This window comes from Oncorhynchus masou, chromosome 8 (assembly GCF_036934945.1).
Source record: "Oncorhynchus masou masou isolate Uvic2021 chromosome 8, UVic_Omas_1.1, whole genome shotgun sequence".
NCBI lineage: Eukaryota > Metazoa > Chordata > Actinopteri > Salmoniformes > Salmonidae > Oncorhynchus > Oncorhynchus masou.
The window spans coordinates 43,005,067-43,031,503 of NC_088219.1; the positions used below are offsets into that span (position 1 = coordinate 43,005,067).

At 42.9% G+C, this 26,437-nt stretch overlaps 1 pseudogene; it reads right to left on the minus strand.

Moving 5' to 3' along the window:
- Positions 1-246: 246 nt before the first annotated feature.
- The window catches only part of LOC135543825 (endothelin-converting enzyme 2-like), a 58,584-nt pseudogene continuing 32,393 nt past the window's right edge, over positions 247-26,437 (minus strand).

Below are 26,437 nucleotides of genomic sequence, written 5' to 3' on the forward strand. Positions count from 1 at the left end.
AAAAAGAGGAAAAATACCATCCCCTAACACTGGAATTACACATGCATCAGCAGATGACAACTTTTCTCTCAACACGCCTCCCTCTCGCTAACCTGGAGTCTGTGCTGCTCTACTCACCACTAGTAGTCCATCATTATGTACAAAGAATAAAAATAGAAAAAAAAGGTCCAATGCAGAGATCAACTCCTCCTCTTGGTTCTCCATGCAGTCTCCACAGACAGCGCCCCCCTGTGGTTTTGCCAGGCCCTACCACACTGTGCAGCGGTGACCAGAGTTCATCGGGGAGCCAGTGGGGCACTGGAAGTGCTCTGCAAAGGCTGGCGAGTTGGAGAGGGTGCCGATGACGCGGTACTTTGGGGGGCTGTGGCGGTCTGTCATGAGTCCCTGGTGGGCACGCTCTGGGGTTCGCACGGAACACCACACCTGAGAGAAGAGAGAGTCCCCCGATAAGTCAGACCGTAGCTGTTCTCCTCTCAGGACTTCAAACTGTTGTGTCATTCATTCACTTGGACTCAGTTTGGTTGAACTGTTGTGTGTCATTCATTCACTTGGACTCAGTTTGGTTGAACTGTTGTGTGTCATTCATTCACTTGGACTCAGTTTGGTTGAACTGTTGTGTGTCATTCATTCACTTGGACTCAGTTTGGTTGAACTGTTGTGTGTCATTCATTCACTTGGACTCAGTTTGGTTGAACTGTTGTGTAATTCATTCACTTGGACTCAGTTTGGTTGAACTGTTGTGTCATTCATTCACTTGGACTCAGTTTGGTTGAACTGTTGTGTGTCATTCATTCACTTGGACTCAGTTTGGTTGAACTGTTGTGTGTCATTCATTCACTTGGACTCAGTTTGGTTGAACTGTTGTGTGTCATTCATTCACTTGGACTCAGTTTGGTTGAACTGTTGTGTCATTCATTCACTTGGACTCAGTTTGGTTGAACTGTTGTGTGTCATTCATTCACTTGGACTCAGTTTGGTTGAACTGTTGTGTGTCATTCATTCACTTGGACTCAGTTTGGTTGAACTGTTGTGTGTCATTCATTCACTTGGACTCAGTTTGGTTGAACTGTTGTGTGTCATTCATTCACTTGGACTCAGTTTGGTTGAACTGTTGTGTGTCATTCATTCACTCGGACTCAGTTTGGTTGAACTGTTGTGTGTCATTCATTCACTTGGACTCAGTTTGGTTGAACTGTTGTGTGTCATTCATTCACTTGGACTCAGTTTGGTTGAACTGTTGTGTGTCATTCATTCACTTGGACTCAGTTTGGTTGAACTGTTGTGTGTCATTCATTCACTTGGACTCAGTTTGGTTGAACTGTTGTGTGTCATTCATTCACTTGGACTCAGTTTGGTTGAACTGTTGTGTAATTCATTCACTTGGACTCAGTTTGGTTGAACTGTTGTGTCATTCATTCACTTGGACTCAGTTTGGTTGAACTGTTGTGTGTCATTCATTCACTTGGACTCAGTTTGGTTGAACTGTTGTGTGTCATTCATTCACTTGGACTCAGTTTGGTTGAACTGTTGTGTGTCATTCATTCACTTGGACTCAGTTTGGTTGAACTGTTGTGTCATTCATTCACTTGGACTCAGTTTGGTTGAACTGTTGTGTGTCATTCATTCACTTGGACTCAGTTTGGTTGAACTGTTGTGTGTCATTCATTCACTTGGACTCAGTTTGGTTGAACTGTTGTGTGTAATTCATTCACTTGGACTCAGTTTGGTTGAACTGTTGTGTCATTCATTCACTTGGACTCAGTTTGGTTGAACTGTTGTGTAATTCATTCACTTGGACTCAGTTTGGTTGAACTGTTGTGTGTCATTCATTCACTTGGACTCAGTTTGGTTGAACTGTTGTGTGTCATTCATTCACTTGGACTCAGTTTGGTTGAACTGTTGTGTGTCATTCATTCACTCGGACTCAGTTTGGTTGAACTGTTGTGTAATTCATTCACTTGGACTCAGTTTGGTTGAACTGTTGTGTGTCATTCATTCACTCGGACTCAGTTTGGTTGAACTGTTGTGTGTAATTCATTCACTTGGACTCAGTTTGGTTGAACTGTTGTGTGTAATTCATTCACTCGGACTCAGTTTGGTTGAACTGTTGTGTAATTCATTCACTTGGACTCAGTTTGGTTGAACTGTTGTGTGTCATTCATTCACTTGGACTCAGTTTGGTTGAACTGTTGTGTGTCATTCATTCACTTGGACTCAGTTTGGTTGAACTGTTGTGTAATTCATTCACTTGGACTCAGTTTGGTTGAACTGTTGTGTGTCATTCATTCACTCGGACTCAGTTTGGTTGAACTGTTGTGTGTCATTCATTCACTTGGACTCAGTTTGGTTGAACTGTTGTGTGTCATTCATTCACTTGGACTCAGTTTGGTTGAACTGTTGTGTGTAATTCATTCACTTGGACTCAGTTTGGTTGAACTGTTGTGTGTAATTCATTCACTTGGACTCAGTTTGGTTGAACTGTTGTGTGTAATTCATTCACTTGGACTCAGTTTGGTTGAACTGTTGTGTGTCATTCATTCACTCGGACTCAGTTTGGTTGAACTGTTGTGTGTCATTCATTCACTCGGACTCAGTTTGGTTGAACTGTTGTGTGTCATTCATTCACTTGGACTCAGTTTGGTTGACACTTCTCTCAAACAGTAGTTGTAATAGTCCACTCTTACTACCACCCCAGAACACATTCACCCCCGTGTCTTATTCCATGAAGCAGGGCCAGAAATTCATCCTGAGCAGGACCTGACTAGGAAAAACTTTTACATTATATATATATGTATATGCATTCATACACGTATGTGGACACGCCTTCAAATTAACGGATTAGACTATTTCAGCCACACCTATTGCTGACAGGTGTATAAAAATCGAGCACACAGCCATGCAATCTCCATAGACAAACATTGGCAGTAGAATGGCCTTGCTGAAGAGCTCAGTGACTGTCATAGGATGCCACCTTTCCAACAAGTCAGTTTGTGAAATTTCTACCCTGCTAGAGCTGCCCCGGTCAACTGTAAGTGCTGTTGTTGTGAAGTGGAAACTTCTAGGAGCAATAACAGCTCAGCCGCGAAGAGGCCACACAAGCTCACAGAATGGGACAAGTAGTCTGTCTTTACCACAGAGTTCACAACCGTCTCTGGATCAATGTCAGCACAAGAATTGTTCGTCTGGCGCTTCATGAAAATGGGTTTCGGTGGCCGAGCAGCCACACACAAGTTTAAGACCACCATGCGCAATGCCAAGCACCGGCTGGAGTGGTGCTCGCTGCCATTGGACTATGGAGCAGTGGAAACATGTCCTCTGGAGTGATGAATCACGCTTCACCACCTGGCAATCTGACAGACAAATCTGGGTTTGGTGGATGCCAAGAGAATTCTACATGCCCGAACGCATAGTGTCAACTGTAAAGTTTGGTGGAGGAATAATAATTGTCTGGGACTGTTTTTCATGGTTCTGGCTCGGCCCCTTACTTCCAGTGAAGGGAAATCTTAATGCTACAGCAGACAATGACATTCTAAACAATTCTGTGCTTCCAACTTTGTGGCAACAGTTTGGGGAAGATCCTGTTTCAGCAATGACAATGCTCCCATGCAAAGCGAGGTCCATACAGAAATGGTTTGTCGAGATCAGTGTGGAAGAACTTGACTGGCCTGCTCAACCCCTTCAAACACCATTGATATGAATTGGAACACCAACTGCAAGCAAAGCCTAATCGCCCAACATCAGAGTCCGACCTCACTAATGCTCGTGGCTGAATGGAAGCAAGTCCCCGCAGCAGTGTTCCAACATCTAGTGGAAAACCTTCCCAGAAGAGTGGAGGCTGTTATAGCAGCAATGTTCCAACATCTAGTGGAAAGCCTTCCCAGAAGAGTGGAGGCTGTTATAGCAGCAATGTTCCAACATCTAGTGGAAAGCCTTCCCAGAAGTGTGGAGACTGTTATAGCAGCAATGTTCCAACATCTAGTGGAAAGCCTTCCCAGAAGAGTGGAGGCTGTTATAGCAGCAATGTTCCAACATCTAGTGGAAAGCCTTCCCAGAAGAGTGGAGGCTGTTATAGCAGCAATGTTCCAACATCTAGTGGAAAGCCTTCCCAGAAGAGCGGAGGCTGTTATAGCAGCAATGTTCCAACATCTAGTGGAAAGCCTTCCCAGAAGTGTGGAGACTGTTATAGCAGCAATGTTCCAACATCTAGTGAAAAGCCTTCCCAGAAGAGTGGAGGCTGTTATAGCAGCAATGTTCCAACATCTAGTGGAAAGCCTTCCCAGAAGAGTGGAGGCTGTTATAGCAGCAATGTTCCAGCATCTAGTGGAAAGCCTTCCCAGAAGTGTGGAGACTGTTATAGCAGCAATGTTCCAACATCTAGTGAAAAGCCTTCCCAGAAGAGTGGAGGCTGTTATAGCAGCAATGTTCCTACATCTAGTGGAAAGCCTTCCCAGAAGAGTGGAGGCTGTTATAGCAGCAAAGGAGGGTCCAACGCCATATTAATGCCCATGATTTTGGAATGAGATGTTCGACGAACAGGTGTCCACATATTTTTGGTCATGTAGTGTATTTGACTTGAACTCTAACAGGATGCGTGTAATGCATTCTGTTGACAGTCCCATGACCCACCTGGGCGAATCCCACAAAGAACAGTTGGTCATTGGTCAGGTTGACCGCCGGCAGCCTCTTCTCCTCACCGTTGTCCTGCACCCATGACTGGTACGCCTGAACAGAACAGAAAACACCATTACCTCACTGCTGCTCGATCATTCTATTTTTCCAACTTAATTGAGGAAAATAAGAACAATCCTAAATTTATTTTTGACACTGTCGCAAAGCTAACTAAAAAGCAGCATTCCCCAAGAGAGGATGGCTTTCACTTCAGCAGTAATAAATTCATTAACTTCTTTGAGGAAAGGATCACGATCATTAGAAAGCAAATTACGGGCTCCTCTTTAAATCTGCGTATTACTAAATGTAATGTGTTATCAAGTCGGGAGACCCACTCACATTATAGGCTGCCTTTAGGCCGCCGTTGTCAGCAATGTTCTCTCCCAGCGTCTGCTTGCCATTTATATGCGTCCCATTGATGGTAAACCCGTTGTACTGCTCCACCATGCATTCCGTGCGATTCTTAAATGCGTCCACAGAGGAATTTTGCCACCATGGCCGAAGGTTCCCGTCTTTGTCGTATCCCCTGCCTGATTAAGGAAAACAAATATATATATATATATTTAAAAAGCACACCTGGTGATCATGTACAGTATATGTATACATGCTGGTGTGTGTTGGTCAGTGGGTGTGTTTGTGAGTTCTGTGAAGTGTAAGTTAAAGGTGGACACTAACCCTGGACACCAAAGGCATGAGTGAGTTCGTGTCCCATCACCACTCCGATCCCCCCCGAAGTTCAGTGCTCTGCAGAGAATTCACATGGGGTCAGAAATGCACACACTCGCATGCACACACTCGCATGCACACACTCGCATGCACACACTCGCATGCACACACTCGCATGCACACACTCATATGCACACACTCATATGCACACACTCATATGCACACACTCATATGCACACACTCATATGCGCACACTCATATGCACACACTCATATGCACACACTCATATGCACACACTCATATGCACACACTCATATGCACACACTCATATGCACACACTCATATGCACACACTCATATGCACACACTCACTTGGGGTGATGCTGGGCGTAAAAGGGTGCCTGAAGGATTCCAGCTGGGAAGACAATTCCATTCTTGTTGGGCATGTAGTAGGCGTTGACTGTGGGAGGGGTCATACTCCATCTAGGGGGATGTGGCGGAGACTAGTGTAAGAGAGCAGACCAGTTGAGGCTCTTGAGAGGACAGCTCATAGTCATTTCTGGAATGGAATGTAGTATGAAGTGGTGTAGTATGTGTTTGTTTTTGTTTTTTATAGCGAATAGAGTGCTATTTGGATTTGCTCCATGAGAATATCAAACAATATATTTTTTTTAATGTAATCAGATTACAAATACTGTTGATAAACTGGATGATTACTTTTTAAATTACTTTTGAGCGAGAGAAAAAAATACATTTGGACACCTTTCAGTTCTCTCTCGAGGAAGGTTTAGTTTTTTATGGTAGTAAAGTAAATGTCGGATAAAAAATGACAGGCCTGATGGAGGAAAAAATACACCAGACAAGGTGGGATCTTTATGTGTTGGTAAAATGAATTACTCAAATTTCAGTGGAAAAGATTTTATGCGCAAATATTGATATAATAACCATCATATCGAAGTAAACTCCTCCCACTACAATTTATTAGGATTAAAGTAGCAATATGTACCTTTTTGGGCGATTTGACCAAATTCACATAGAAATGGGAGTTTTAGATCTATCATTCTACTTGAAAGCAAGTCTAAAATGGGGTAGATCTGTTATTGGGGGGCCATTTCTATGTCTTTTACTTGATGTTTTGTACACCAGCGTCAAAACAGACGAAACAACAATAGAATTGGTTATAGAAAATATATTTCAACGTGGTTAAGATGGTACAATGATTCTCTACACTATACTAGCTTATCTAGTCACAGACTGAAACTAAGCGAACAATTTTAGAAACCAGGAAATGGCGGAGTGATTCCTGCATAGCGCATTTTTAAATGACGAACTTCACAGGGCGGTGAACGTTCAAGATGAGCTTGATGCACCTTTCCAATAAATATCGATGGTCTTATTCTGGGGACATTATAATCTATTACTATCCTTATTTCCATAATAATAAATCGAGAGCTATTGGCTACAGTGCACTTGCCGATCCCAGAGGGTGCACACTCGCTATATAAACGCAAACATGTTAGTTAGAAAACCCTTCAGTAGAGTTAAAAATGCGAGTGTGTAAGGTACATGGGAATTTCACTGCAAATGTTATTTCATGTGCCCTACGTCATCTCACACAGCCTTTTACCAGCAACACGTCAATTTGATGGAAACATCTCTGGTGGGAAAATGTGCATATTGTTTTTAGAATATTCACATGAAAATCTGTCTAATTGGATGGAAACCTAGCTACTGACATTCAATTCAGTATTTGAAAAAAGGCGCAAGTTTAAATTCGTTCCACCTTAGCAGGTCTGACCACAAGTCAGAGACCATTATGATGATACACCAAATGCGCTTGATGGATCCTATTTGTCTTCTTCTAATGAAGCTTCAAGGGGAAAGTAATCCAAAACTAACAATACTGATTACAATTTGACAGGTAACTAGTAACTAAAGGATTACATTTAGAAAGTAACCTACCCAATCGTGGTTAAGGTCAAGAATCAAGTTCATTTACAGTACAAATATGCACTGAGGTATAGTGATGGTGATGATGTGTGTAGCTGATGAAGACTCACTGGTCACTGTTGGGTGGCTTGCGGAGATGATCGGCCATCACCCTGGCGGAGAAGTTGTAGAAGTTGAGCGTGTTCTGGAAAATGTTGTCTTCTGAGACGTCATACTGTGGACAGAGATGGATATACAAACAAAGACAGACAGAGAGAGAGAAATAATTACTCACTGATCTACGGGGCCCTTGTCATTTGACCTTCAACTCGTCAATCATGACAACTGAACAAAAAAGGCACCCACTCACCCAGTCGTAAACATCATCCAGTTCTTTGGGGTCCAGGATAAAGTCAGGGAATCCAATCATGTTGTAGATGGTGTCCGCCTAAAGATCAGGGGGACAAAGTGGATAAGAGAGAGGGCAAGATGGAGGAATGGGGCTGGAAAACCTCCTCGTTCCATTATCTGGAGATCTAAACAAAGAGGGCTATCTATTCAAACTGCTGTATTATAACCTGTAACCCTATAATACTCCCTACCTGTCCTCTTACACACACGCAGAAACGCAGACACACGTGATACCCTGTGGCAACCATGCATCCAGTAGGAGACATCCTGTGGCAACCATGCATAGCCTATCCAGTAGGAGACATCCTGTGGCAACCATGCATAGCCTATCCAGTAGGAGACATCCTGTGGCAACCATGCATCCAGTAGGAGACATCCCTGACCTTGTCTTTGGCTGCCATCCGTGTCTGTTTGTCCATCCACTTGATGTGATCCAGAGCATCTTTGAACGCAGTACGGATCTCATTGATCATCCCCTCTACCTGATAGTGGGGTGAGAGACATACATTAAATGTAAGAAGGAAGAAAGATGGAATAGATCATTCTTCTACAAATAGACTCTGATATGTAAATACCCGCGGCAATCCGAACCAGCCCGTCCCTCAAACATAAGGAAGTTTTGATAGAAACGTGTAACCACTAAAAATATGAACAATTGTGAGTGACAGTCTATAACCCCCTTGCCGGTCCTCACACTGTGCCTCTCCGCTTCCATGTCTCCCTCTTCTACTTGCCCCTCTTTTCTCTACCCAACAACAATCTCTCCTTTTAATAGTCCACTTTTTCTCTTCTTTATCACTCTATATATCTCCCTCCCCTCTACAGGACAGGGAACTAAATTAGTATTAGTATTTCATTCATTGTAAACATCTATAAGACATTAGCATAGGCGATCAGCATTATTAAAGTTACAATTCATAAGCATTTATAAAATCATACAAAGCATTTATAGGCATTCATAAACATTGATAATAATTTAAAATAGCTTATTATAATAAAGTGCTAGCAAATAGGGTTATTTTATGATGGCTGTGTTTACAGTGAGACCCCATGACATTTCACTACACATGGTAACCACTAGGAGGCAGTCATACATCGTTCATCTGGTTCTTAAAAAAACACAACAGGCTTGAATAGACATAAATGCAGTTGTACGCCTATCAAACTCACAATCTTTTTGCTGTGTTTATCAAACGTCGCTTTTACAAAGAGCGCTCCCAGGGCGAAGCCGAGCGTGTCATCTGTGTTCCCAATGCAGGTCTGCCATCGAGGTGTGCGGGACTGAGCGAACACACGCAGAGACAGACAGACAAGTCTCACACCAGCTGTTTACTCTATCATTTTGGTTGTGAAAAGTGTGTGTACTGCAAGTTTGTGGAGGTAGCACACATTGCTTGCTAGGAGCCCAAAAAGTCTCACATACAAATTGCAAGTGCTGGTCTCCCGGACACAGATCAAGCCTTGTCCAGTACAAAAAAATCAGCTCAACAGAGGATCTCCATTGAAATAGCTCTTTAGTCCTCGACGAGGCTTAATATGTGTCCGGGAAACCAGACTTAACCAGGTATTTCACAAAGCAGGGTTAATCAACGGCATAAGTAAAAATATGGTTGCGTCCGAAATGATACCATATTCCCTAGTGCACTACTTTTAACCAGGCTCTAAGGGCCCTAGTCTAGGGTAGTGCACTACATAGGGATTAGGGTGCCATTTAGGATTCAGCCTATAAAAAAATCCCACACCTTCTTGGTTCCATACAGGCGCTCTAGCAGCTTGTCCTGGGTGTTCTCAAAGCGCTGGTCCAGACTGGACGCTCCCTTCTGCACCAGGTTCCAGATCATGTAGTTGTTGAGCAGGCTGAGAGACAGAAGAGACGGGGAGAGACGAGGAGGGAGGAAACAGGAGGACAAGTGGGTGACAAGAATAAGCAATCCAATGACTGTTTTCCCACAGTGCCAAACTGGTTGCAAGGATGTTATTATGACGTTTTTCCATTACATTATGGTCAGATTGTATTGGATGTCATTATGACGGTTTTCCATTACATTATGGTCAGATTGTATTGAACTGTGCCTTCAGAAAGTATCACAACCTTAAAAATGTGGTTTAAAAAAAATGGGATTAAAATAGATTTGTCAACAATCTACACAAAATAGTCTGTTGAAGTGGAAGAAAAGATCTAACATTTAATAAACATCTATTCAAAATAAAACAATATCTTGTTAGATTCACCCCCCCTGAGAAAGAACATGTAGAAACACCTTTGGCACTGATTACAGCTGTGAGTCTTTTTGGGTTAGTCTCTCTTTCCACGCCTGGACTGTACAATATTTGCCCATTATTCTTATTAACATTTTTCAAGCTCAGTCAAGTTGGTTGTTGATAATTGCTAGAAAGTCATTTTCATGTCTTGGCAGAGATTTTCAAATAGATTTAAGTCAAAACTGTAACTCGGCCAACATCCAATGTCTCCTTGGTAAGCAACTCCAATTTAGATGAACACTCTGTCAAAGTGACCATCAGCTTATTGGTCACCTCCTTGACCAAGGCTCTTGCCCCCCGATTGCTCAGTTTGGCCAGGGGGGCCAGCTTTAGGAAGAGTCTTGGTGGTTCCCAACTTCTTCCATTTAAGAATGATGGAGGCCCCTGTGTTTTTGGGGACCTTCAGTGCTGCAGAAATGTTTTGGTATCCTTCCCCAGATCTGTGCATCGACACAATTTTGTCTTGGAGCTCTACAGACAATCCCTTCAATCCCATGGCTTGGTTTTTTCTTTGAAATGCACTGTCAACTGTGGGACCTTCTATAGACCGGTGTGTGCCTTTCCAAATCATGTCCAATCAGTTGAATTTACCACAGGTGGACTCCAATCAAGTTGTTGAAACATCTCAAGGATGATCAATGGAAGGACGCACCTGAGCTCAATTTCAATTCTTATAGGAAAGGGTCTGAATAGTTATGTATTGTCATTAAGGTGCATTGTGTGTAGATTTGATGAGAATACTTTTTTTGAATCACTTTTAGAGCCTGTAACGTAACAAAATGTGGAAAAAGTCAACAGATCTGAATACTTTCTGAAGGCCCTGTATGTGCTACAGTAGGCTACTAAATAAACTCGCCAGTGGCACTGACTCACCCAATTATGAAACCTAGCATACTCGGGGATGGCAAATGCTCTAGTGACAATAGCCTATCCGAAGATAAGCTACTTTTAAAAACAGTGCCGTTTGTTCTGAATCGCTGAAAACTCTATTATTATTATTTTAGCTTCTACAGACAGATTAGTCATCTCTTTTCAGCAGTAGGCATTTGCTTTCCCCCAAAAAACATTTTTGCATTTTGCCAAAGACAAACTGACAGCCGCAACCAACCATATAAATACAACCAATAGATGGCAGTTCCCATTCAAATGACCGGCAGCCACATTGGTCAAAATTGCCAGGATTCGAGGTTCCAAAATCCTTCTATGGATTATATGTCTATGGCCACAAGGCAACAAGCTGTTTGGCCTGCATGCTGCCCAAATTGTGGCCTTCCACAGCTATTGATCCTCTGCGGCTAAAGTATGCTCGCTGGTGAAGTATTTTATTTCTATGTCTGTTCAGACAAGAGTTAAATCATTTTTGAAATAAATCTTTATGTTTTTGGAAAAATTATTTTTACTTATCAGGGGGTGCTTCCTGCAGCTATGGAAGTAGTACTTCATAACCACGTGACCTGTGACCCCCTTTGGCTGTAGGGGGTAAGGACGACGAGGTTGGCTCCCGTCCAGGTCCTCACCTGCGATCAGTCTTGTTGATCAGGTCAGACTCCTGCTGCATAGAGCACCACGGGCTCCGTGACGTTCAGGTCCAGAGGGGACAGGACCGAGGACAGGTAGTCCAGCCAGTCCACCGCCGGAGCCAGCAGCTGATGGCGAGAGAGCTTAAAGGTCAGAGGTCACTTTTGTGAAAAGGAAAGTTCACCACAAAAACTACATTTTCAGACATGTTCGGAATCCAAAAGTGGCCTCACGTCGAGTCTGTGTCCCACATTGCTTCATGATTTCACACACGAAATTGTGTCAATCGATCCAATTCATGAGGCATATTGTTGGATCCGCACAACAGATGGCAGACAGAATTAGGAATTAGAATACTAGACAGGACATTAACCTTAAAGTCAGCCATTTTGGTAAGGCAGTTGGTCAATCATGGTTTGCCAGTGCTGTGTTAAGATAATATTCACATTCATTGTTTTAAACTATCTGCACTGTATGTTTTTTAGCAGGCAAGCCAGCCAGTTTTAGAGAAATTATTCCATTAATTTATCAAATTAACTACCAATAGACCAATATTCCAGTCAAACGATGCAGTCAATCCATACATTTATGGCATGTTTACATATTATTTTAGAGGCTATTTATACAGCAAATTGGTATACAAGATGCATAAACTACTTATAATTATATGATTAGTGGAGACCTGTCATTCAGGGAAGGTGGGGCTGCCCCACATTTTTGCAAAGAATTTAATAAAAATAAAAAACTTGGGGGGGGCTTGGCCTGTTTTGCGTTAACACATGTAAAAAGAATAAGAGAGTTAATAAAGCTGCATATACAAACACAGCCTCTTTTTGTTTCCTTGAGTAAGCCAGCTCCAGAATGCAGGTGGTTCAGCCTAGCTCAGTGCTTTCTGTGGTGGGGGCAAGCCAGCAGAAAATCCAGAGCATTGCGCCGTGATTGGCTCAGTGTTCTCTCACTCATGGGGACAGTACGTCACCACCAAGGCTAAAGGTAGAGCTCGAAAATTCAAGCCACTTGGGTGCTGCCATAGAGTTACATTAGGAGTGCCCATCCAAGAAGGCTCAAGGTCATTGGCCACAAATACAATTACGTCAAATCATGTTAAATCTACAGTAGCTTTGATTGGACTGATACTTTCAAAATCTTAGCTAGCAGTCATCATCGACAATCTACTGGCATATCCTTTTTAATCCTTGTCATATGAAGAGAAATAATTAAGAGAAATTACACCTAAACGTATCAGTGCTCAACGACCATTGGACATAAACATTACACAACAAGTTGGAAATCGCAAATTCAACAATGAGTGGTTTGGAAGGAATCAGTGGCTAACTGCAAGCATTGAAAAGCAATCAGACTGCTATTCAGTGGAGTAGCTGTGTGGTCCCAAGGCTAAGGGTCTCTTTTCCTAGTTTAAAATGATAAACATTCAACATTGGCCATGCTGTTAAGGAAGCATGATCTGTGCCGTGCTCATAACAACTTAACTCGCAACTGCAAAAACTGACTTTAGTGAGTTCAAAACTACTGAGAACACGGGGAAAAACGAGGTACGCCTGGGAAAATACGTTTGAACTTTCCTCCAACTCGAAATTGTAAATCTGGAACTCGGGTTCCCAGTTGTCTTGAAAGCACTATCAATCCAGAGAATACCAGACTTTGATAACAGTTTCATGACAACATTTGCCCACGAAGGACCGCCGTGCCACCTTCCTGTTCAAGTGAGCACAGCACAACAAGGTGAGTTCAAAAATGTATTGTATGCTACTGCATACATGATGTAATATGCCAGGAAGATATGTATAATAGCCAATGTGCCTCACCCTAAAATGGTCTATTTCACCTACTGTTCTGACTTGGTGGTGCACATGTAGCCTATAACCCGTTTTGAGAAATGTAATCATCTAATTTTGTAGAGCTTTCATTGTCTGCTTATATGACTCTTTTATTCATCCTACCGTTCTGACTTGGTGTACAGGGAGAATCCTATAAGAACAAGCCATGTTCTGAATTCTGTCACTGTACACATCAAAAGTGCTGAACAAAAAGTTATATTGACTACGTCCATCCTAGCTCGCTCATTAATGTCTTAATCGAAATTACAGATTGCCTCTTCTCCGCTTGTCGTCCCGTTATGCCATAGTTTGTACATCTCAATTGTCAGTGGAAACCACATTTGTTTAAGCAAGTCAGCCATATCAGCTATGTTTTTTTAAAGGAGGTAAATGAGTCTGAATTAAATGTTTGACTGCCACACAAGGCTCCGCTGATAGCCAGGTGTAGGGGGTGTTGGGACTCAGCTTTATGTAGGCACTAACTGTTTCTGGGCACTGTTTGTCACCGTTATAGTGCAATTCATGTATTGTTAAGTGTTGTGTAGTGGCTTTGCTGGCATGCATCCCACATTTATTCATTTTTTTAGCCCACCAAGAATTACATTCTAAAATTGGCAGTGTATATGACAATGTTTTATGTTGATATTAATTTTATTAAACATATCACATGCCTAACTTTTATTTTCCTGTAAAAGCAGGAAATGCATCCCCTAATCCTCTGCCATTCAATTCCAATTAAAATTATTTGGATTTCTCCCGGACACAATAGCTACCATTTTCTAACTTTGTGGGTTTCATGATATAGCCCCTCTAGTAATTTTATATGATTAGACAGCTCAACATAGTTTTTTTAAGCAGTGTGAAATACTGAACGTAGATTTTTTGGGGTGGTTTTGGCAACAATTCTGAATCCCTCGTCCCTTAACGTGCTTAAATCCATGAGGGGGAGTGTAAAAGGAATGGACTAGTGTGAGGAATAAGGAGGAAACGGCCGTCAGGCCAAATGACCAGGGTCACTGAGCTGGCCCTCAGGCCAAATGACCAGGGTCACTGAGCTGGCCCTCAGGCCAAATGACCAGGGTCACTGAGCTGGCCCTCAGGCCAAATGACCAGGGTCACTGAGCTGGCCCTCAGGCCAAATGACCAGGGTCACTGAGCTGGCCCTCAGGCCAAATGACCAGGGTCACTGAGCTGGCCCTCAGGCCAAATGACCAGGGTCACTGAGCTGGCCCTCAGGCCAAATGACCAGGGTCACTGAGCTGGCCCTCAGGCCAAATGACCAGGGTCACTGAGCTGGCCCTCAGGCCAAATGACCAGGGTCACTGAGCTGGCCCTCAGGCCAAATGACCAGGGTCACTGTAATAACTGTTCGAATAGCAAAAAAAAAAAAAAAGTAAACCATAATCTTCTACTCCGCTCCTGACTGTATGTGCTGCCATAGAAATAAAATGAATAGAACATGCATCCCCAAGTCAATTATGGCATAATGGATGGACTGGCTGCCATTGCAAGTGTACCCACAGAGCAAAGCAGGAAGTAAAGTATGTGCTAAAATACACTGCACAAAAAAATAGAGGGAACACTAAAATCCTAGATCTGAATGAATGAAATATTCTTATTAAATACTTTTTTCTTTACATAGTTGAATGTGCTGACAACAAAATCACACAAATCACACAAAAATGATCAATGGAAATCAAATTTATGAACCCATGGAGGTCTTGATTTGGAGTCACACTCAAAATTAAAGTGGAAAACCACACTACAGGCTGGTCCAACTTTGATGTGATGTCCTTAAAACAAGTCAAAATGAGGCTCAGTTGTGTGTGTGGCCTCCACGTGACTGTGTGACATCCCTACAACACCTGGGCATGCTCCTGATGAGGTGGTGGATGGTCTCCTGAGGGATCTCCTCCCAGACATGGACTAAAGCATCCGCCAACTCCTGGACAGTCTGTGGTGCAACGTGGCGTTGGTGAATGGAGCGAGACATGATGTCCCAGATGTGCTCAATTGCATTCAGGTCTGGGGACGGGTCCATAGCATCAATGCCTTCCTCTTGCAGGAACTGCTGACACACTCCAGCCACATGAGGTCTAGCATTGTCTAGCATTAGGAGGAACCCAGGGCCAACCGCACCAGCATATGGTCTCACAAGGGGTCTGAGGATCTCATCTCGGTACCTAGTGGCAGTCAGGCTACCTCTGGCGAGCACATGGAGGGCTGTGCAGCCCCCCAAAGAAATGCCACCCCACACCATGACTGACCCACCGCCAAACCGGTCATGCTGGAGGATGTTGCAGGCAGCAGAACGTTCTCCACGGTGTCTCCAGACTGTCACGTCTGTCACATGTGCTCAGTGTGAACCTGCTTTCATCTGTGAAGAGCACAGGGCGCCAGTGGCGAATTTGCCAATCTTGGTGTTCTCTGGCAAATGAAAAACGTCCTGCAAGGTGTTGGGCTGTAAGCACAACCCCCACCTGTGGATGTCGGGGCCTCATATCACCCTCGTGGAGTCTGTTTCTGACCGTTTGAGCAGACACATGCACATTTGTGGCTTGCTGGAGGTCATTTTGCAGGGCTTTGGCAGTGCTCCTCCTTGCACAAAGGCGGAGGTAGCGGTCCTGCTGCTGGGTTGTTGCCCTCCTACGGCCCCCTCCACGTCTCCTGATGTACTGGCCTGTCTCCTGGTAGCACCTCCAAGCTCTGGACACTCATTGAGCTATACAGAGAAAAGAGCCGGACCGAGAATTGAACCCTGCGGCACCCCCACACTACGCTGACAGACACAGGATCTCAAAATAGGGCTACTTAATGTTAGAGCCCTCACTTCCAAGGCAGTTATAGTCAATGAACTGATCATGATGCGATTGGCCTAACTGAAACATGGCTTAAGCCTGATGAATTTACTGTGTTAAATGAGGCCTCACCTCCTGGTTACACTAGTGACCATATCCCCCGCGCATCCCGCAAAGGCGGAGGTGTTGCTAACATTTACGATAGCAAATTTATATTTACACACAAAAACGACTGCATTTTCATCTTTTGAGCTTCTAGTCATGAAATCTATGCAGCCTATTCAATCACTTTTTATAGTTACTGTTTACAGGCCTCCTGGGCCATATACAGCGTTCCTATCGGACCTTGTAGTCATGGCAGATAATATTCACATTTTTGGTGACTTTAATACTCACATGGAAAAGTCCACAGACCCACTCCAAAAGGCTTTCGGAGTCATCATCGACTCGGTGAGTTTTGTCCAATATGTCTCTGGACATACTCACTGCCACAGTCATACTCTGGACCTAGTTTTGTCCCATGGAATAAATGTTGTGGATCTTAATGTTTTTCCTCATAATCCTGGACTATCAGACCACAATTTCATTACTTTTGCAATCGCAACAAATAATCTGCTCAGACCCCAACCAAGGATCATCAAAAGCCGTGCTATAAATTCTCTGACAACCCAAAGATTCCTAGATACCCTTCCAGACTCCCTCCACCTACCCAAGGACATCAGAGTACAAAAATCAGTTAACCACCTAACTGAGGAACTCAATTTAACCTTACGTAATGTCCTAGACTCCTGACTAGCTTGGAAAGACAGTAACGTGCAGTATCGAAGAGCCCTCACTGCTACTCGATCATCCTATTTTTCCAACTTAATTGAGGAAAATAAGAACAATCCAAAATGTATTTTTGATACTGTCACAAAGCTAACTAAAAAGCAGCATTCCCCAAGAAAGGATGGCTTTCACTTCAGCAGTGATAAATTCATTAAATTCCATGCCGTCCCTAGGAGGGATGCATCACTTGAGTGGGTTGAGTCACTGACGTGATCTTCCTGTCCGGTTTGGCACCCCCCCTTGGGTTTGTGCCATGGGGGAGATGTTCGTGGGCTATACTCGGCCTTGTCTCAGGATGATAAGTTGGTGGTTGAAGATATACCTCTAGTGGTGTAGGGGCTGTGCTTTGGCAAAGTGGGTGGGGTTGCATCCTGCCTGTTTGGCCCAGTCCGGGGGTATCGTCAGACGGGGCCACAGTGTCTCCCGACCACTCCCCTCTCAGCCTCCAGTATTTATGCTGCAGTAGTTTGTGTCGGGGGCTAGGATCAGTCTGTTATATCTGGAGTATTTCTCCTGTGTGAATCTCTCTCGCTATTCTGGCCTGATGACTCCTGGCTGTCCCCAGTCCACCTGGTCGTGCTACTGTTCTGCCTGCGACTATGGAACCCTGACATGTTCACCGGATGTGCGACCTGTCCCAGGCCTGCTGTTTTCAACTCTCTAGAGACAGCAGGATCTGTAGAGATACTCTGAATGATCAGCTATGAAAAGACAACTGACATTTACTCCTGAGGTGCTGACCTGTTGCACCCTCGACAACCACTGTGATTATTATTATTTGACCCTGCTGGTCACCTATGAACATTTGAACATTTTGGCCATGATCTGTTAATCTCCACCCGGCACAGCCAGAAGAAGACTGACCACCCCTCAGCGCCTGGTTCCCCTCTAGGTTTCTTCCTAGGTTTCCTAGCCACCGTGCTTCTACGCCTGCAATGCTTGCTGTTTGGGGTTTTAAGCTGGGTTTCTGTACAGCACTTTGTAACATCAGCTGATGTAAGAAGGGCTTTATAAAAAAAAAATTGTTCCTTTATTTTGGCAGCTACATGTATATTGGCCCACTTACCCTCTTGTTACAGACCAAGGGTAACAAAGTCAACCTTGAAGTTGGCCAAGTTGACCTGTTAAATGTGACTTGATGGTGGCTCTACCGTTTAACATCTCCGATAGGTTGATTTGTTATTGAACATACAAATGACTCGTGGTAGCAGGGTGGCTATTTGTGCCAGGTTTTCCTATGAGAAAAGCTAGGAGCTAGCCACTTTAGACCAAAGGTCTAAACCTCCAGTCTAAGCACAAGTTTGCAAGTATGGACCCACACTGTATAGCCTGGAAACATGTGCCACACCCCGCGGGCCCATAGAGTAAATCAAGTACACATACATATAGGCTTACAGATGGCTAGCTCAGATGACCGCGTCTGCAGCCGGTGACCGTCAAGCAATTAACTTCCGGTCTCAAGGTAATTGACCATTAATGAACAAACACATTCAGCATCTTCTGGCTTCCACACACAACCTACAAGTCTCTAATGCAGGACTTCTACATCTACATTTTAAAAGTCTCATATAATATAGCTCCATCACAATAAATCCATTATATATTTATTTTAGACAGGTCTAAAGAAACATGATATAAAGAAAATGTAGTCTATTTCAGAAGAACAGAACAGCATACTCTGAGTTGTCCTTATGTTAGGTCCTGATCTGGCTGTGGGCTACATGAGTTCATGTAGCTGGCAAGATTTGCTTAGAATTTTATAGTATGAAGAATATAATTGAACATAGCTGAATAACATAGAAAGGGTATTTTCTCCAAAATTATGAGGGAGTGCGCACATGTGGCTATTCTGTGTTGAGCGATTAACAAATCGTTCAACACAAATCGCTTTTTTACTTCATTTCACCTTTATTTAACTAGTAAGCCAGTTGAGAACAAGTTCTCATTTAGACTGCGACCTGGCCAAGATAAAGCAAACCAGTGCAACAAAAACAACAGAGTTACAAACAAACGTAGAGTCAATAACACAATAGAAAAATCTATGTATAGCGTGTGCAAATGTAGAAGATTATGAAGGCAATAAACACGCCATAGAGGTGAAATAATTACAATTTAGCATTAACACTGGAGTGATAGATGTGCAGATGATGATGTGCAAGTAGGGATACTGGGGTGCATAAGAGCCAGAAGATAAATAACAATATGGGGATGAGGTAGTTGGGTAGTGCTATTTACAGATTGGCTGTGTGCAGGTACAGTGATCGGTAAGCAGCTCAGACAGCTGATGCTTAAAGTTAGTTATAAGTCTCCAGCTTCAGGGATTTTTGCATTTCGTTCCAGTCATTGGCAGCAGAGAACTGGAAGGAAAGGCGACCAATGGAAGTGTTGGCTTTGGGGATGACCAGCGAGATATACTTGCTGGAGCGCGTGCTACGAGTGAGTGTTCCCATGGTGACCAGTGAGCTGAGATAAGGCAGGGCTTTACCTAGCAAAGACTTATAGATGACCCGGAGCCAGCGAGGGACAGCCAACGAGAGCGTACAGGTCGCAGTGACAGGTAGTATATGGGGCTTTGGTGACAAAACAGATGGCACTGTGATAGACTGCATCCAATTTGCTGAGTAGAGTGTTGGAGGCTATTTTGTAAATGACATCACCGAAGTCAAGGATCGGTAGGATAGTCAGTTTTACGAGGGTATGTTTGGCAACATGCGCGAAGGAGGCTTTGTTGTGAAATAGGAAGCCGATTCTAGATTTCATTTTGGACTGGAGATGCTTAATGTAAGTCGAAGGAGAGTTTACAGTCTAACCAGACACCTAGCTATTTGTAGTTGTCCACAAAATCTAAGTCAGAACCTTCCAGAGTAGTGATGCTACTCGGGCAGTCGGGTGCGGGCATCGATTGATTGAAAAGCATACATTTAGTTTTACTAGCATTTTAAAGCAGTTGGAGGCCAAGGAAGAAGTGTTGTATGGCATTGAAGCCCGTTTGGACGTTTGTTAACACAGTGTCCAAAGAACGGCCAGATGTATATAGACTGGTGTCGTCTGCATAGAGATGGATGAGAGAATCCCCAGCAGCAAGAGCAACATCATTGAGCTATACAGAGAAAAGAGCCGGACCGAGAATTGAACCCTGCAGCATCCCCATAGAGACTGCTAGAGGTCCGGACAACAGGCCCTCCGATTTGACACACTGAACTCTATCTAAGAAGTAGTTGGTGAACCAGGCGAGGCAGTCATTTGAGTCTGCCGATAAGAATGCAGTGATTGACGGAGTCGAAAGCCTTGGCCAGGTTGATGAAAACGGCTGCACAGTACTTTCTTTTATCGATGGCGGTTATGATATCATTTAGGACCTTGAGCGTGGTTGAGGAGCACCCATGACCATCTCCGAAACCAGATTGCATAGTGGAGAAGGTACAGTGGGATTCAAAATGGTCGGTGATCTGTTAACTTGGCTTTTGAAGATTTTAGAAAGGTAGGGCAGGATGGATGTAGGTCTATAACAATGTTACTTCAGCTGCGATTCCAATGGAGTATATGTTCTGATTTTTAATACATTATAAGGCTGCATGATCCGACTAATTATGATTTGAAGAATGTCGAATGAAAGGCATGAGCTCTGCTTTGTTTTCACATGACAGGTCTTTCCAACAGGCTACATGTGAAGACCAATACACCGGGGATGCAACTGCGCGCTTCCTTAAAACCAATTTCAAGGTGCATATTGAAGATATTGGAAGAACTGTACACATTTACTTCACGTCAGCCAACAAGATGAGCAGGCCAAACGAACAGCAAAAGCATATGTCAATCTACTATCCCCCATAGTACAAAGGTTGACCTATTCTGTGCGTGAAATAAATATTCCAAACCGTCTGGGACAGTTGTGGGATGCAATAGATCCTAAATGAATACCACCATTAGCATAAAAAAAAACATTTTAAAGTAATGAGTGACGCAACAGATCAGAAAGTTTATCGACATTAAGCTAAACGATTAGGCCATTTCTTCAAATTATAAGCGCAGCAATGCACACATGCTATAAGCTCAAATGTTCCATTAGCAGGACACCACCATTCTCAAAAGTGACCGCAGATGCAATTATGCATGTTATGCTTTTCTTATAAAAGGTGCATTTTTATGGTGAAAATTATCTTCCCCAAACTTGAAACTCACGCACTGCTTATGTATTCCAGTTAGGCTCTACACCCCTTGTAAAGAGGATTAAGGTAATTCATTTTAAGAAGTTATTTGGCCACTTCAGTTGTGATACAAACCTTATCAAAACATATAGGCCTATGGGCTAGACTACATGAGGTGTGATAATAACCTTATAGGACTATGGACTAGACTACATGAGGTGTGATACTAACCTTATCAAAACATATAGGCCTATGGGCTAGGCTCCATGAGGTGTGATACAAACCTTATCAAAACATATAGGCCTATTGGCTAGGCTCCATGAGGTGTGATACTAACCTTATCAAAACATATAGGCCTATGGGCTAGGCTCCATGAGGTGTGATACTAACCTTATCAAAACATATAGGCCTATGGGCTAGGCTCCATGAGGTGTGATACAAACCTTATTAAAACATATAGGCCTATGGGCTAGGCTCCATGAGGTGTGATACTAACCTTATTAAAACATATAGGCCTATGGGCTAGGCTCCATGAGGTGTGATACTAACCTTATCAAAACATATAGGCCTATGGGCTAGGCTCCATGAGGTGTGATACTAACCTTATTAAAACGTATAGGCCTATGGGCTAGGCTCCATGAGGTGTGATACTAACCTTATCAAAACATATAGGCCTATGGGCTAGGCTCCATGAGGTGTGATACTAACCTTATTAAAACATATAGGCCTATTGGCTAGGCTCCATGAGGTGTGATACTAACCTTATCAAAACATATAGGCCTATGGGCTAGGCTCCATGAGGTGTGATACTAACCTTATAGGACTATGGACTAGGCTCCATGAGGTGTGATACTAACCTTATAGGACTATGGACTAGACTACATGAGGTGTGATACTAACCTTATAGGACTATGGGCTAGGCTCCATGAGGTGTGATACTAACCTTATAGGACTATGGACTAGGCTACATGAGGTGTGATACAAACCTTATTAAAACATATAGGCCTATGGGCTAGGCTCCATGAGTTGTGATACTAACCTTATTAAAACATATAGGACTATGGGCTAGGCTCCATGAGGTATGATACTAACCTTATAGGCCTATGGGCTAGACTACATGAGGTGTGATACTAATCTTATAGGACTATGGACTAGACTACATGAGGTGTGATACTAACCTTATTAAAACATATAGGACTATGGGCTAGGCTCCATGAGGTGTGATACTAACCTTATAGGCCTATGGGCTAGACTACATGAGGTGTGATACTAACCTTATTAAAACATATAGGACTATGGACTAGACTACATGAGGTGTGATACTAATCTTATAGGCCTATGGGCTAGACTACATGAGGTGTGATACTAACCTTATTAAAACATATAGGCCTATTGGCTAGGCTCCATGAGGTGTGATACTAACCTTATTAAAACATATAGGACTATGGACTAGACTACATGAGGTGTGATACTAACCTTATTAAAACATATAGGACTATGGACTAGACTACATGAGGTGTGATACTAATCTTATAGGACTATGGACTAGACTACATGAGGTGTGATACTAACCTTATTAAAACATATAGGCCTATTGGCTAGGCTCCATGAGCTGTGATACTAACCTTATCAAAACATATAGGCCTATTGGCTAGGCTCCATGAGGTGTGATACTAACCTTATCAAAACATATAGGCCTATTGGCTAGGCTCCATGAGGTGTGATACTAACCTTATCAAAACATATAGGCCTATTGGCTAGGCTCCATGAGGTGTGATACTAACCTTATCAAAACATATAGGCCTATTGGCTAGGCTCCATGAGGTGTGATACTAACCTTATCAAAACATATAGGCCTATGGGCTAGGCTCCATGAGGTGTGATACAAACCTTATTAAAACATATAGGCCTATGGGCTAGGCTCCATGAGGTGTGATACTAACCTTATCAAAACATATAGGCCTATGGGCTAGGCTCCATGAGGTGTGATACTAACCTTATTAAAACATATAGGCCTATTGGCTAGGCTCCATGAGGTGTGATACTAACCTTATTAAAACGTATAGGCCTATGGGCTAGGCTCCATGAGGTGTGATACTAACCTTATTAAAACATATAGGCCTATTGGCTAGGCTCCATGAGGTGTGATACTAACCTTATCAAAACATATAGGCCTATGGGCTAGGCTCCATGAGGTGTGATACTAACCTTATTAAAACATATAGGCCTATGGGCTAGACTACATGAGGTGTGATACTAACCTTATCAAAACATATAGGCCTATGGGCTAGGCTCCATGAGGTGTGATACTAACCTTATTAAAACATATAGGACTATGGGCTAGGCTCCATGAGGTGTGATACTAACCTTATAGGCCTATGGGCTAGACTACATGAGGTGTGATACTAACCTTATTAAAACATATAGGACTATGGACTAGACTACATGAGGTGTGATACTAACCTTATAGGCCTATGGGCTAGACTACATGAGGTGTGATACTAACCTTATCAAAACATATAGGCCTATGGGCTAGGCTCCATGAGGTGTGATACTAACCTTATTAAAACATATAGGACTATGGGCTAGGCTCCATGAGGTGTGATACTAACCTTATAGGCCTATGGGCTAGACTACATGAGGTGTGATACTAACCTTATTAAAACATATAGGCCTATGGGCTAGACTACATGAGGTGTGATACTAACCTTATCAAAACATATAGGCCTATGGGCTAGGCTCCATGAGGTGTGATACTAACCTTATTAAAACATATAGGACTATGGGCTAGACTCCATGAGGTGTGATACTAACCTTATAGGCCTATGGGCTAGACTACATGAGGTGTGATACTAACCTTATTAAAACATATAGGACTACGGACTAGACTACATGAGGTGTGATACTAATCTTATAGGACTATGGACTAGACTACATGAGGTGTGATACTAACCTTATTAAAACATATAGGCCTATTGGCTAGGCTCCATGAGGTGTGATACTAACCTTATTAAAACATATAGGACTATGGACTAGACTACATGAGGTGTGATACTAACCTTATTAAAACATATAGGACTATGGACTAGACTACATGAGGTGTGATACTAATCTTATAGGACTATGGACTAGACTACATGAGGTGTGATACTAACCTTATTAAAACATATAGGCCTATTGGCTAGGCTCCATGAGGTGTGATACTAACCTTATCAAAACATATAGGCCTATTGGCTAGGCTCCATGAGGTGTGATACTAACCTTATCAAAACATATAGGCCTATTGGCTAGGCTCCATGAGGTGTGATACGAACCTTATCAAAACATATAGGCCTATTGGCTAGGCTCCATGAGGTGTGATACTAACCTTATCAAAACATATAGGCCTATTGGCTAGCCTCCATGAGGTGTGATACTAACCTTATCAAAACATATAGGCCTATGGGCTAGGCTCCATGAGGTGTGATACTAACCTTATCAAAACATATAGGCCTATGGGCTAGGCTCCATGAGGTGTGATACTAACCTTATTAAAACGTATAGGCCTATGGGCTAGGCTCCATGAGGTGTGATACTAACCTTATTAAAACATATAGGCCTATTGGCTAGGCTCCATGAGGTGTGATACAAACCTTATCAAAACATATAGGCCTATGGGCTAGGCTCCATGAGGTGTGATACTAACCTTATCAAAACATATAGGCCTATGGGCTAGGCTCCATGAGGTGTGATACTAACCTTATTAAAACATATAGGCCTATGGGCTAGACTACATGAGGTGTGATACTAACCTTATCAAAACATATAGGCCTATGGGCTAGGCTCCATGAGGTGTGATGCTAACCTTATTAAAACATATAGGCCTATGGGCTAGACTACATGAGGTGTGATACTAACCTTATCAAAACATATAGGCCTATGGGCTAGGCTCCATGAGGTGTGATACTAACCTTATTAAAACATATAGGCCTATGGGCTAGACTACATGAGGTGTGATACTAACCTTATTAAAACATATAGGCCTATTGGCTAGGCTCCATGAGGTGTGATACAAACCTTATTAAAACATATAGGCCTATGGGCTAGGCTCCATGAGGTGTGATACTAACCTTATTAAAACGTATAGGCCTATGGGCTAGGCTCCATGAGGTGTGATACTAACCTTATTAAAACATATAGGCCTATTGGCTAGGCTCCATGAGGTGTGATACTAACCTTATCAAAACATATAGGCCTATGGGCTAGGCTCCATGAGGTGTGATACTAACCTTATTAAAACATATAGGCCTATGGGCTAGACTACATGAGGTGTGATACTAACCTTATCAAAACATATAGGCCTATGGGCTAGGCTCCATGAGGTGTGATACTAACCTTATTAAAACATATAGGCCTATGGGCTAGACTACATGAGGTGTGATACTAACCTTATCAAAACATATAGGCCTATGGGCTAGGCTCCATGAGGTGTGATACTAACCTTATTAAAACATATAGGCCTATGGGCTAGACTACATGAGGTGTGATACTGACCTTATTAAAACATATAGGCCTATTGGCTAGGCTCCATGAGGTGTGATACAAACCTTATTAAAACATATAGGCCTATGGGCTAGGCTCCATGAGGTGTGATACTAACCTTATTAAAACATATAGGCCTATGGGCTAGGCTCCATGAGGTGTGATACTAACCTTATCAAAACATATAGGCCTATGGGCTAGGCTCCATGAGGTGTGATACTAACCTTATTAAAACGTATAGGCCTATGGGCTAGGCTCCATGAGGTGTGATACTAACCTTATTAAAACATATAGGCCTATTGGCTAGGCTCCATGAGGTGTGATACTAACCTTATCAAAACATATAGGCCTATGGGCTAGGCTCCATGAGGTGTGATACTAACCTTATAGGACTATGGACTAGGCTCCATGAGGTGTGATACTAACCTTATAGGACTATGGACTAGACTACATGAGGTGTGATACTAACCTTATAGGACTATGGACTAGACTACATGAGGTGTGATACTAACCTTATAGGACTATGGACTAGGCTACATGAGGTGTGATACAAACCTTATAGGCCTATTGGCTAGGCTCCATGAGGTGTGATACTAACCTTATCAAAACATATAGGCCTATGGGCTAGGCTCCATGAGGTGTGATACTAACCTTATAGGACTATGGACTAGGCTCCATGAGGTGTGATACTAACCTTATAGGACTATGGACTAGACTACATGAGGTGTGATACTAACCTTATAGGACTATGGACTAGACTACATGAGGTGTGATACTAACCTTATAGGACTATGGACTAGGCTACATGAGGTGTGATACAAACCTTATTAAAACATATAGGCCTATGGGCT